This window comes from Corythoichthys intestinalis, chromosome 8, assembly GCF_030265065.1.
Source record: "Corythoichthys intestinalis isolate RoL2023-P3 chromosome 8, ASM3026506v1, whole genome shotgun sequence".
Taxonomy (NCBI): domain Eukaryota; kingdom Metazoa; phylum Chordata; class Actinopteri; order Syngnathiformes; family Syngnathidae; genus Corythoichthys; species Corythoichthys intestinalis.
The window spans coordinates 58,732,122-58,745,498 of NC_080402.1; positions in this window are offsets into that span (position 1 = coordinate 58,732,122).

Consider the following 13,377-nt stretch of genomic DNA (forward strand, 5'->3'; position numbering starts at 1 on the left):
GGCTTAAATGACTTTTTTAATTAAGTTTGATGATTGCGTTCAAACAAAATGTCCTAGAACAAAATTTTCAAATGTAACTACTAGATTGTGATACAATACACTATTGGGTGAAGTTTGGTTGACTTCTGCGCAGCGGTTTGGGAGTTAACATCAAAATTACATTTCTCGGCCATATCGCATAGATCTCACTGTGAAAAGGCTTAAATGGCTTTTTTGACCTAAGTTTAAAGATTGCGCTCAAACCAAATGTCCTAGAACGAAATTTTCAAATGTAACTACTAGATTGTGATACAATACACTAATGGGTGAAGTTTGGTTGACTTCTGCGCAGCGGTTTGGGAGTTAACATCAAAATTACATTTCTCGGCCATATCGCATAGATCTCACTGTGAAAAGGCTTAAATGGCTTTTTTGACCTAAGTTTGAGGATTGCGCTCAAATCAAATGTCCTATAATCAAATTTCCACATGTAACTACTAGATTGTGATACAATACACTAATGGGTGAAGTTTGGTTGACTTCTGCGCAGCGGTTTGGGAGTGAACATCAAAATTACATTTCTCGGCCATATCGCATAGATCTCACTGTGAAAAGGCTTAAATGACTTTTTTAATTAAGTTTGATTATTGCGCTCAAACAAAATTTCCTAAAACAAAATTTTCAAATGTAACTACTAGATTGTGATACAATACACTATTGGGTGAAGTTTGGTTGACTTCTGCGCAGCGGTTTGGGAGTTAACATCAAAATTACATTTCTCGGCCATATCGCATAGATCTCACTGTGAAAAGGCTTAAATGACTTTTTTAATTAAGTTTGATGATTGCGTTCAAACAAAATGTCCTAGAACAAAATTTTCAAATGTAACTACTAGATTGTGATACAATACACTATTGGGTGAAGTTTGGTTGACTTCTGCGCAGCGGTTTGGGAGTTAACATCAAAATTACTTTTCTCGGCCATATCGCATAGATCTCACTGTGAAAAGGCTTAAATGGCTTTTTTGACCTAAGTTTGAGGATTGCGCTCAAATCAAATGTCCTAGAACCAAATTTCCACATGTAATTACTAGATTATGATACAATACACTAATGGGTGAAGTTTGGTTGACTTCTGCGCAGCGGTTTGGGAGTTAACATCAAAATTACATTTCTCGGCCATATCGCATAGATCTCACTGTGAAAAGGCTTAAATGACTTTTTTAATTAAGTGTAATGATTGCGCTCAAACAAAATGTCCTAGAACAAAATTTTCAAATGTAACTACTAGATTGTGATACAATACACTATTGGGTGAAGTTTAGTTGACTTCTGCGCAGCGGTTTGGGAGTTAACATCAAAATTACATTTCTCGGCCATATCGCATAGATCTCACTGTGAAAAGGCTTAAATGGCTTTTTTGAACTAAGTTTGAGGATTGCGCTCAAATCAAATGTCCTAGAACCAAATTTCCACATGTAACTACTAGATTGTGATACAATACACTAATGGTTGAAGTTTGGTTGACTTCTGCGCAGCGGTTTGGGAGTGAACATCAAAATTACATTTCTCGGCCATATCGCATAGATCTCACTGTGAAAAGGCTTAAATGACTTTTTTTAATTAAGTTTGAAGATTGCGCTCAAATCAAATGTCCTAGAACTAAATTTCCAAATGTAACTACTAGATTGTGATAAAATACACTATTGGGTGAAGTTTGGTTGACTTCTGCGCAGCGGTTTGGGAGTTAACATCAAAATTACATTTCTCGGCCATATCGCATAGATCTCACTGTGAAAAGGCTTAAATGGCTTTTTTGAACTAAGTTTGAGGATTGCGCTCAAATCAAATGTCCTATAACCAAATTTCCACATGTAACTACTAGATTGTGATACAATACACTAATGGGTGAAGTTTGGTTGACTTCTGCGCAGCGGTTTGGGAGTTAACATCAAAATTACATTTCTCGGCCATATCGCATAGATCTCACTGTGAAAAGGCTTAAATGACTTTTTTTAATTAAGTTTGATGATTGCGTTCAAACAAAATGTCCTAGAACAAAATTTTCAAATGTAACTACTAGATTGTGATACAATACACTATTGGGTGAAGTTTGGTTGACTTCTGCGCAGCGGTTTGGGAGTTAACATCAAAATTACATTTCTCGGCCATATCGCATAGATCTCACTGTGAAAAGGCTTAAATGGCTTTTTTGACCTAAGTTTGAGGATTGCGCTCAAATCAAATGTCCTAGAACCAAATTTCCACATGTAACTACTAGATTGTGATACAATACACTATTGGGTGAAGTTTGGTTTACTTCTGCGCAGCGGTTTGGGAGTTAACATCAAAATTACATTTCTCGGCCATATCGCATAGATCTCACTGTGAAAAGGCTTAAATGACTTTTTTAATTAAGTTTGATGATTGCGTTCAAACAAAATGTCCTAGAACAAAATTTTCAAATGTAACTACTAGATTGTGATACAATACACTATTGGGTGAAGTTTGGTTGACTTCTGCGCAGCGGTTTGGGAGTTAACATCAAAATTACATTTCTCGGCCATATCGCATAGATCTCACTGTGAAAAGGCTTAAATGGCTTTTTTGACCTAAGTTTGAGGATTGCGCTCAAATCAAATGTCCTAGAACCAAATTTCCACATGTAACTACTAGATTGTGATACAATACACTAATGGGTGAAGTTTGGTTTACTTCTGCGCAGCGGTTTGGGAGTTAACATCAAAATTACATTTCTCGGCCATATCGCATAGATCTCACTGTGAAAAGGCTTAAATGGCTTTTTTGACCTAAGTTTAATAATTGCGCTCAAACCAAATGTCCTTGAACGAAATTTTAAAATGTAACTACTAGAATGTGATACAATACACTATTGGGTGAAGTTTGGTTGACTTCTGCGCAGCGGTTTGGGAGTTAACATCAAAATTACATTTCTCGGCCATATCGCATAGATCTCACTGTGAAAAGGCTTAAATGGCTTTTTTGACCTAAGTTTGAGGATTGCGCTCAAATCAAATGTCCTAGAACCAAATTTCCACATGTAACTACTAGATTGTGATACAATACACTAATGGGTGAAGTTTGGTTGACTTCTGCGCAGCGGTTTGGGAGTTAACATCAAAATTACATTTCTCGGCCATATCGCATAGATCTCACTGTGAAAAGGCTTAAATGGCTTTTTTGACCTAAGTTTGAGGATTGCGCTCAAATCAAATGTCCTATAACCAAATTTCCACATGTAACTACTAGATTGTGATACAATACACTAATGGGTGAAGTTTGGTTGACTTCTGCGCAGCGGTTTGGGAGTTAACATCAAAATTACATTTCTCGGCCATATCGCATAGATCTCACTGTGAAAAGGCTTAAATGACTTTTTTAATTAAGTTTGATGATTGCGTTCAAACAAAATGTCCTAGAACAAAATTTTCAAATGTAACTACTAGATTGTGATACAATACACTATTGGGTGAAGTTTGGTTGACTTCTGCGCAGCGGTTTGGGAGTTAACATCAAAATTACATTTCTCGGCCATATCGCATAGATCTCACTGTGAAAAGGCTTAAATGGCTTTTTTGACCTAAGTTTAATAATTGCGCTCAAACCAAATGTCCTAGAACGAAATTTTAAAATGTAACTACTAGAATGTGATACAATACACTATTGGGTGAAGTTTGGTTGACTTCTGCGCAGCGGTTTGGGAGTTAACATCAAAATTACATTTCTCGGCCATATCGCATAGATCTCACTGTGAAAAGGCTTAAATGGCTTTTTTGACCTAAGTTTGAGGATTGCGCTCAAATCAAATGTCCTAGAACCAAATTTCCACATGTAACTACTAGATTGTGATACAATACACTAATGGGTGAAGTTTGGTTGACTTTTGCGCAGCGGTTTGGGAGTTAACATCAAAATTACATTTCTCGGCCATATCGCATAGATCTCACTGTGAAAAGGCTTAAATGACTTTTTTAATTAAGTTTGATGATTGCGCTCAAACAAAATTTCCTAGAACAAAATTTTCAAATGTAACTACTAGATTGTGATACAATACACTATTGGGTGAAGTTTGGTTGACTTCTGCGCAGCGGTTTGGGAGTTAACATCAAAATTACATTTCTCGGCCATATCGCATAGATCTCACTGTGAAAAGGCTTAAATGACTTTTTTAATTAAGTTTGATGATTGCGTTCAAACAAAATGTCCTAGAACAAAATTTTCAAATGTAACTACTAGATTGTGATACAATACACTATTGGGTGAAGTTTGGTTGACTTCTGCGCAGCGGTTTGGGAGTTAACATCAAAATTACATTTCTCGGCCATATCGCATAGATCTCACTGTGAAAAGGCTTAAATGGCTTTTTTGACCTAAGTTTAAAGATTGCGCTCAAACCAAATGTCCTAGAACGAAATTTTCAAATGTAACTACTAGATTGTGATACAATACACTAATGGGTGAAGTTTGGTTGACTTCTGCGCAGCGGTTTGGGAGTTAACATCAAAATTACATTTCTCGGCCATATCGCATAGATCTCACTGTGAAAAGGCTTAAATGGCTTTTTTGACCTAAGTTTGAGGATTGCGCTCAAATCAAATGTCCTATAACCAAATTTCCACATGTAACTACTAGATTGTGATACAATACACTAATGGGTGAAGTTTGGTTGACTTCTGCGCAGCGGTTTGGGAGTTAACATCAAAATTACATTTCTCGGCCATATCGCATAGATCTCACTGTGAAAAGGCTTAAATGGCTTTTTTGACCTAAGTTTGAGGATTGCGCTCAAATCAAATGTCCTAGAACCAAATTTCCACATGTAACTACTAGATTGTGATACAATACACTAATGGGTGAAGTTTGGTTTACTTCTGCGCAGCGGTTTGGGAGTTAACATCAAAATTACATTTCTCGGCCATATCGCATAGATCTCACTGTGAAAAGGCTTAAATGGCTTTTTTGACCTAAGTTTAATAATTGCGCTCAAACCAAATGTCCTTGAACGAAATTTTAAAATGTAACTACTAGAATGTGATACAATACACTATTGGGTGAAGTTTGGTTGACTTCTGCGCAGCGGTTTGGGAGTTAACATCAAAATTACATTTCTCGGCCATATCGCATAGATCTCACTGTGAAAAGGCTTAAATGGCTTTTTTGACCTAAGTTTGAGGATTGCACTCAAATCAAATGTCCTAGAACCAAATTTCCACATGTAACTACTAGATTGTGATACAATACACTAATGGGTGAAGTTTGGTTGACTTCTGCGCAGCGGTTTGGGAGTTAACATCAAAATTACATTTCTCGGCCATATCGCATAGATCTCACTGTGAAAAGGCTTAAATGGCTTTTTTGACCTAAGTTTGAGGATTGCGCTCAAATGAAATGTCCTATAACCAAATTTCCACATGTAACTACTAGATTGTGATACAATACACTAATGGGTGAAGTTTGGTTGACTTCTGCGCAGCGGTTTGGGAGTTAACATCAAAATTACATTTCTCGGCCATATCGCATAGATCTCACTGTGAAAAGGCTTAAATGACTTTTTTAATTAAGTTTGATGATTGCGTTCAAACAAAATGTCCTAGAACAAAATTTTCAAATGTAACTACTAGATTGTGATACAATACACTATTGGGTGAAGTTTGGTTGACTTCTGCGCAGCGGTTTGGGAGTTAACATCAAAATTACATTTCTCGGCCATATCGCATAGATCTCACTGTGAAAAGGCTTAAATGGCTTTTTTGACCTAAGTTTGAGGATTGCGCTCAAATCAAATGTCCTAGAACCAAATTTCCACATGTAACTACTAGATTGTGATACAATACACTAATGGGTGAAGTTTGGTTTACTTCTGCGCAGCGGTTTGGGAGTTAACATCAAAATTACATTTCTCGGCCATATCGCATAGATCTCACTGTGAAAAGGCTTAAATGGCTTTTTTGACCTAAGTTTAATAATTGCGCTCAAACCAAATGTCCTAGAACGAAATTTTAAAATGTAACTACTAGAATGTGATACAATACACTATTGGGTGAAGTTTGGTTGACTTCTGCGCAGCGGTTTGGGAGTTAACATCAAAATTACATTTCTCGGCCATATCGCATAGATCTCACTGTGAAAAGGCTTAAATGGCTTTTTTGACCTAAGTTTGAGGATTGCGCACAAATCAAATGTCCTATAACCAAATTTCCACATGTAACTACTAGATTGTGATACAATACACTAATGGGTGAAGTTTGGTTGACTTCTGCGCAGCGGTTTGGGAGTTAACATCAAAATTACATTTCTCGGCCATATCGCATAGATCTCACTGTGAAAAGGCTTAAATGACTTTTTTAATTAAGTTTGATGATTGCGTTCAAACAAAATGTCCTAGAACAAAATTTTCAAATGTAACTACTAGATTGTGATACAATACACTATTGGGTGAAGTTTGGTTGACTTCTGCGCAGCGGTTTGGGAGTTAACATCAAAATTACATTTCTCGGCCATATCGCATAGATCTCACTGTGAAAAGGCTTAAATGGCTTTTTTGACCTAAGTTTGAGGATTGCGCTCAAATCAAATGTCCTAGAACCAAATTTCCACATGTAACTACTAGATTGTGATACAATACACTAATGGGTGAAGTTTGGTTTACTTCTGCGCAGCGGTTTGGGAGTTAACATCAAAATTACATTTCTCGGCCATATCGCATAGATCTCACTGTGAAAAGGCTTAAATGGCTTTTTTGACCTAAGTTTAATAATTGCGCTCAAACCAAATGTCCTAGAACGAAATTTTAAAATGTAACTACTAGAATGTGATACAATACACTATTGGGTGAAGTTTGGTTGACTTCTGCGCAGCGGTTTGGGAGTTAACATCAAAATTACATTTCTCGGCCATATCGCATAGATCTCACTGTGAAAAGGCTTAAATGGCTTTTTTGACCTAAGTTTGAGGATTGCGCTCAAATCAAATGTCCTAGAACCAAATTTCCACATGTAACTACTAGATTGTGATACAATACACTAATGGGTGAAGTTTGGTTGACTTTTGCGCAGCGGTTTGGGAGTTAACATCAAAATTACATTTCTCGGCCATATCGCATAGATCTCACTGTGAAAAGGCTTAAATGACTTTTTTAATTAAGTTTGATGATTGCGCTCAAACAAAATTTCCTAGAACAAAATTTTCAAATGTAACTACTAGATTGTGATACAATACACTATTGGGTGAAGTTTGGTTGACTTCTGCGCAGCGGTTTGGGAGTTAACATCAAAATTACATTTCTCGGCCATATCGCATAGATCTCACTGTGAAAAGGCTTAAATGACTTTTTTAATTAAGTTTGATGATTGCGTTCAAACAAAATGTCCTAGAACAAAATTTTCAAATGTAACTACTAGATTGTGATACAATACACTATTGGGTGAAGTTTGGTTGACTTCTGCGCAGCGGTTTGGGAGTTAACATCAAAATTACATTTCTCGGCCATATCGCATAGATCTCACTGTGAAAAGGCTTAAATGGCTTTTTTGACCTAAGTTTAAAGATTGCGCTCAAACCAAATGTCCTAGAACGAAATTTTCAAATGTAACTACTAGATTGTGATACAATACACTAATGGGTGAAGTTTGGTTGACTTCTGCGCAGCGGTTTGGGAGTTAACATCAAAATTACATTTCTCGGCCATATCGCATAGATCTCACTGTGAAAAGGCTTAAATGGCTTTTTTGACCTAAGTTTGAGGATTGCGCTCAAATCAAATGTCCTATAACCAAATTTCCACATGTAACTACTAGATTGTGATACAATACACTAATGGGTGAAGTTTGGTTGACTTCTGCGCAGCGGTTTGGGAGTTAACATCAAAATTACATTTCTCGGCCATATCGCATAGATCTCACTGTGAAAAGGCTTAAATGGCTTTTTTGACCTAAGTTTGAGGATTGCGCTCAAATCAAATGTCCTAGAACCAAATTTCCACATGTAACTACTAGATTGTGATACAATACACTAATGGGTGAAGTTTGGTTTACTTCTGCGCAGCGGTTTGGGAGTTAACATCAAAATTACATTTCTCGGCCATATCGCATAGATCTCACTGTGAAAAGGCTTAAATGGCTTTTTTGACCTAAGTTTAATAATTGCGCTCAAACCAAATGTCCTTGAACGAAATTTTAAAATGTAACTACTAGAATGTGATACAATACACTATTGGGTGAAGTTTGGTTGACTTCTGCGCAGCGGTTTGGGAGTTAACATCAAAATTACATTTCTCGGCCATATCGCATAGATCTCACTGTGAAAAGGCTTAAATGGCTTTTTTGACCTAAGTTTGAGGATTGCGCTCAAATCAAATGTCCTAGAACCAAATTTCCACATGTAACTACTAGATTGTGATACAATACACTAATGGGTGAAGTTTGGTTGACTTCTGCGCAGCGGTTTGGGAGTTAACATCAAAATTACATTTCTCGGCCATATCGCATAGATCTCACTGTGAAAAGGCTTAAATGGCTTTTTTGACCTAAGTTTGAGGATTGCGCTCAAATGAAATGTCCTATAACCAAATTTCCACATGTAACTACTAGATTGTGATACAATACACTAATGGGTGAAGTTTGGTTGACTTCTGCGCAGCGGTTTGGGAGTTAACATCAAAATTACATTTCTCGGCCATATCGCATAGATCTCACTGTGAAAAGGCTTAAATGACTTTTTTAATTAAGTTTGATGATTGCGTTCAAACAAAATGTCCTAGAACAAAATTTTCAAATGTAACTACTAGATTGTGATACAATACACTATTGGGTGAAGTTTGGTTGACTTCTGCGCAGCGGTTTGGGAGTTAACATCAAAATTACATTTCTCGGCCATATCGCATAGATCTCACTGTGAAAAGGCTTAAATGGCTTTTTTGACCTAAGTTTGAGGATTGCGCTCAAATCAAATGTCCTAGAACCAAATTTCCACATGTAACTACTAGATTGTGATACAATACACTAATGGGTGAAGTTTGGTTTACTTCTGCGCAGCGGTTTGGGAGTTAACATCAAAATTACATTTCTCGGCCATATCGCATAGATCTCACTGTGAAAAGGCTTAAATGGCTTTTTTGACCTAAGTTTAATAATTGCGCTCAAACCAAATGTCCTAGAACGAAATTTTAAAATGTAACTACTAGAATGTGATACAATACACTATTGGGTGAAGTTTGGTTGACTTCTGCGCAGCGGTTTGGGAGTTAACATCAAAATTACATTTCTCGGCCATATCGCATAGATCTCACTGTGAAAAGGCTTAAATGGCTTTTTTGACCTAAGTTTGAGGATTGCGCTCAAATCAAATGTCCTAGAACCAAATTTCCACATGTAACTACTAGATTGTGATACAATACACTAATGGGTGAAGTTTGGTTGACTTCTGCGCAGCGGTTTGGGAGTTAACATCAAAATTACATTTCTCGGCCATATCGCATAGATCTCACTGTGAAAAGGCTTAAATGACTTTTTTAATTAAGTTTGATGATTGCGCTCAAACAAAATTTCCTAGAACAAAATTTTCAAATGTAACTACTAGATTGTGATACAATACACTATTGGGTGAAGTTTGGTTGACTTCTGCGCAGCGGTTTGGGAGTTAACATCAAAATTACATTTCTCGGCCATATCGCATAGATCTCACTGTGAAAAGGCTTAAATGGCTTTTTTGACCTAAGTTTAAAGATTGCGCTCAAACCAAATGTCCTTGAACGAAATTTTAAAATGTAACTACTAGAATGTGATACAATACACTATTGGGTGAAGTTTGGTTGACTTCTGCGCAGCGGTTTGGGAGTTAACATCAAAATTACATTTCTCGGCCATATCGCATAGATCTCACTGTGAAAAGGCTTAAATGGCTTTTTTGACCTAAGTTTGAGGATTGCGCTCAAATCAAATGTCCTAGAACCAAATTTCCACATGTAACTACTAGATTGTGATACAATACACTAATGGGTGAAGTTTGGTTGACTTCTGCGCAGCGGTTTGGGAGTTAACATCAAAATTACATTTCTCGGCCATATCGCATAGATCTCACTGTGAAAAGTCTTAAATGACTTTTTTAATTAAGTTTGATGATTGCGTTCAAACAAAATGTCCTAGAACAAAATTTTCAAATGTAACTACTAGATTGTGATACAATACACTATTGGGTGAAGTTTGGTTGACTTCTGTGCAGCGGTTTGGGAGTTAACATCAAAATTACATTTCTCGGCCATATCGCATAGATCTCACTGTGAAAAGGCTTAAATGGCTTTTTTGACCTAAGTTTAAAGATTGCGCTCAAACCAAATGTCCTAGAACGAAATTTTCAAATGTAACTACTAGATTGTGATACAATACACTATTGGGTGAAGTTTGGTTGACTTCTGCGCAGCGGTTTGGGAGTTAACATCAAAATTACATTTCTCGGCCATATCGCATAGATCTCACTGTGAAAAGGCTTAAATGGCTTTTTTGACTTAAGTTTGAGGATTGCGCTCAAATCAAATGTCCTATAACCAAATTTCCACATGTAACTACTAGATTGTGATACAATACACTAATGGGTGAAGTTTGGTTGACTTCTGCGCAGCGGTTTGGGAGTGAACATCAAAATTACATTTCTCGGCCATATCGCATAGATCTCACTGTGAAAAGGCTTAAATGACTTTTTTAATTAAGTTTGATGATTGCGCTCAAACAAAATTTCCTAAAACAAAATTTTCAAATGTAACTACTAGATTGTGATACAATACACTAATGGGTGAAGTTTGGTTGACTTCTGCGCAGCGGTTTGGGAGTTAACATCAAAATTACATTTCTCGGCCATATCGCATAGATCTCACTGTGAAAAGGCTTAAATGGCTTTTTTGACCTAAGTTTAATAATTGCGCTCAAACCAAATGTCCTTGAACGAAATTTTAAAATGTAACTACTAGAATGTGATACAATACACTATTGGGTGAAGTTTGGTTGACTTCTGCGCAGCGGTTTGGGAGTTAACATCAAAATTACATTTCTCGGCCATATCGCATAGATCTCACTGTGAAAAGGCTTAAATGGCTTTTTTGACCTAAGTTTGAGGATTGCGCTCAAATCAAATGTCCTAGAACCAAATTTCCACATGTAACTACTAGATTGTGATACAATACACTAATGGGTGAAGTTTGGTTGACTTCTGCGCAGCGGTTTGGGAGTTAACATCAAAATTACATTTCTCGGCCATATCGCATAGATCTCACTGTGAAAAGGCTTAAATGGCTTTTTTGACCTAAGTTTGAGGATTGCGCTCAAATGAAATGTCCTATAACCAAATTTCCACATGTAACTACTAGATTGTGATACAATACACTAATGGGTGAAGTTTGGTTGACTTCTGCGCAGCGGTTTGGGAGTTAACATCAAAATTACATTTCTCGGCCATATCGCATAGATCTCACTGTGAAAAGGCTTAAATGGCTTTTTTGACCTAAGTTTAATAATTGCGCTCAAACCAAATGTCCTAGAACGAAATTTTAAAATGTAACTACTAGAATGTGATACAATACACTATTGGGTGAAGTTTGGTTGACTTCTGCGCAGCGGTTTGGGAGTTAACATCAAAATTACATTTCTCGGCCATATCGCATAGATCTCACTGTGAAAAGGCTTAAATGGCTTTTTTGACCTAAGTTTGAGGATTGCGCTCAAATCAAATGTCCTAGAACCAAATTTCCACATGTAACTACTAGATTGTGATACAATACACTAATGGGTGAAGTTTGGTTGACTTCTGCGCAGCGGTTTGGGAGTTAACATCAAAATTACATTTCTCGGCCATATCGCATAGATCTCACTGTGAAAAGGCTTAAATGACTTTTTTAATTAAGTTTGATGATTGCGCTCAAACAAAATTTCCTAGAACAAAATTTTCAAATGTAACTACTAGATTGTGATACAATACACTATTGGGTGAAGTTTGGTTGACTTCTGCGCAGCGGTTTGGGAGTTAACATCAAAATTACATTTCTCGGCCATATCGCATAGATCTCACTGTGAAAAGGCTTAAATGGCTTTTTTGACCTAAGTTTAAAGATTGCGCTCAAACCAAATGTCCTTGAACGAAATTTTAAAATGTAACTACTAGAATGTGATACAATACACTATTGGGTGAAGTTTGGTTGACTTCTGCGCAGCGGTTTGGGAGTTAACATCAAAATTACATTTCTCGGCCATATCGCATAGATCTCACTGTGAAAAGGCTTAAATGGCTTTTTTGACCTAAGTTTGAGGATTGCGCTCAAATCAAATGTCCTAGAACCAAATTTCCACATGTAACTACTAGATTGTGATACAATACACTAATGGGTGAAGTTTGGTTGACTTCTGCGCAGCGGTTTGGGAGTTAACATCAAAATTACATTTCTCGGCCATATCGCATAGATCTCACTGTGAAAAGGCTTAAATGACTTTTTTAATTAAGTTTGATGATTGCGTTCAAACAAAATGTCCTAGAACAAAATTTTCAAATGTAACTACTAGATTGTGATACAATACACTATTGGGTGAAGTTTGGTTGACTTCTGCGCAGCGGTTTGGGAGTTAACATCAAAATTACATTTCTCGGCCATATCGCATAGATCTCACTGTGAAAAGGCTTAAATGGCTTTTTTGACCTAAGTTTAAAGATTGCGCTCAAACCAAATGTCCTAGAACGAAATTTTCAAATGTAACTACTAGATTGTGATACAATACACTATTGGGTGAAGTTTGGTTGACTTCTGCGCAGCGGTTTGGGAGTTAACATCAAAATTACATTTCTCGGCCATATCGCATAGATCTCACTGTGAAAAGGCTTAAATGGCTTTTTTGACTTAAGTTTGAGGATTGCGCTCAAATCAAATGTCCTATAACCAAATTTCCACATGTAACTACTAGATTGTGATACAATACACTAATGGGTGAAGTTTGGTTGACTTCTGCGCAGCGGTTTGGGAGTGAACATCAAAATTACATTTCTCGGCCATATCGCATAGATCTCACTGTGAAAAGGCTTAAATGACTTTTTTAATTAAGTTTGATGATTGCGCTCAAACAAAATTTCCTAAAACAAAATTTTCAAATGTAACTACTAGATTGTGATACAATACACTAATGGGTGAAGTTTGGTTGACTTCTGCGCAGCGGTTTGGGAGTTAACATCAAAATTACATTTCTCGGCCATATCGCATAGATCTCACTGTGAAAAGGCTTAAATGGCTTTTTTGACCTAAGTTTAATGATTGCGCTCAAACCAAATGTCCTAGAACGAAATTTTCAAATGTAACTACTAGATTGTGATACAATACACTAATGGGTGAAGTTTGGTTGACTTCTGC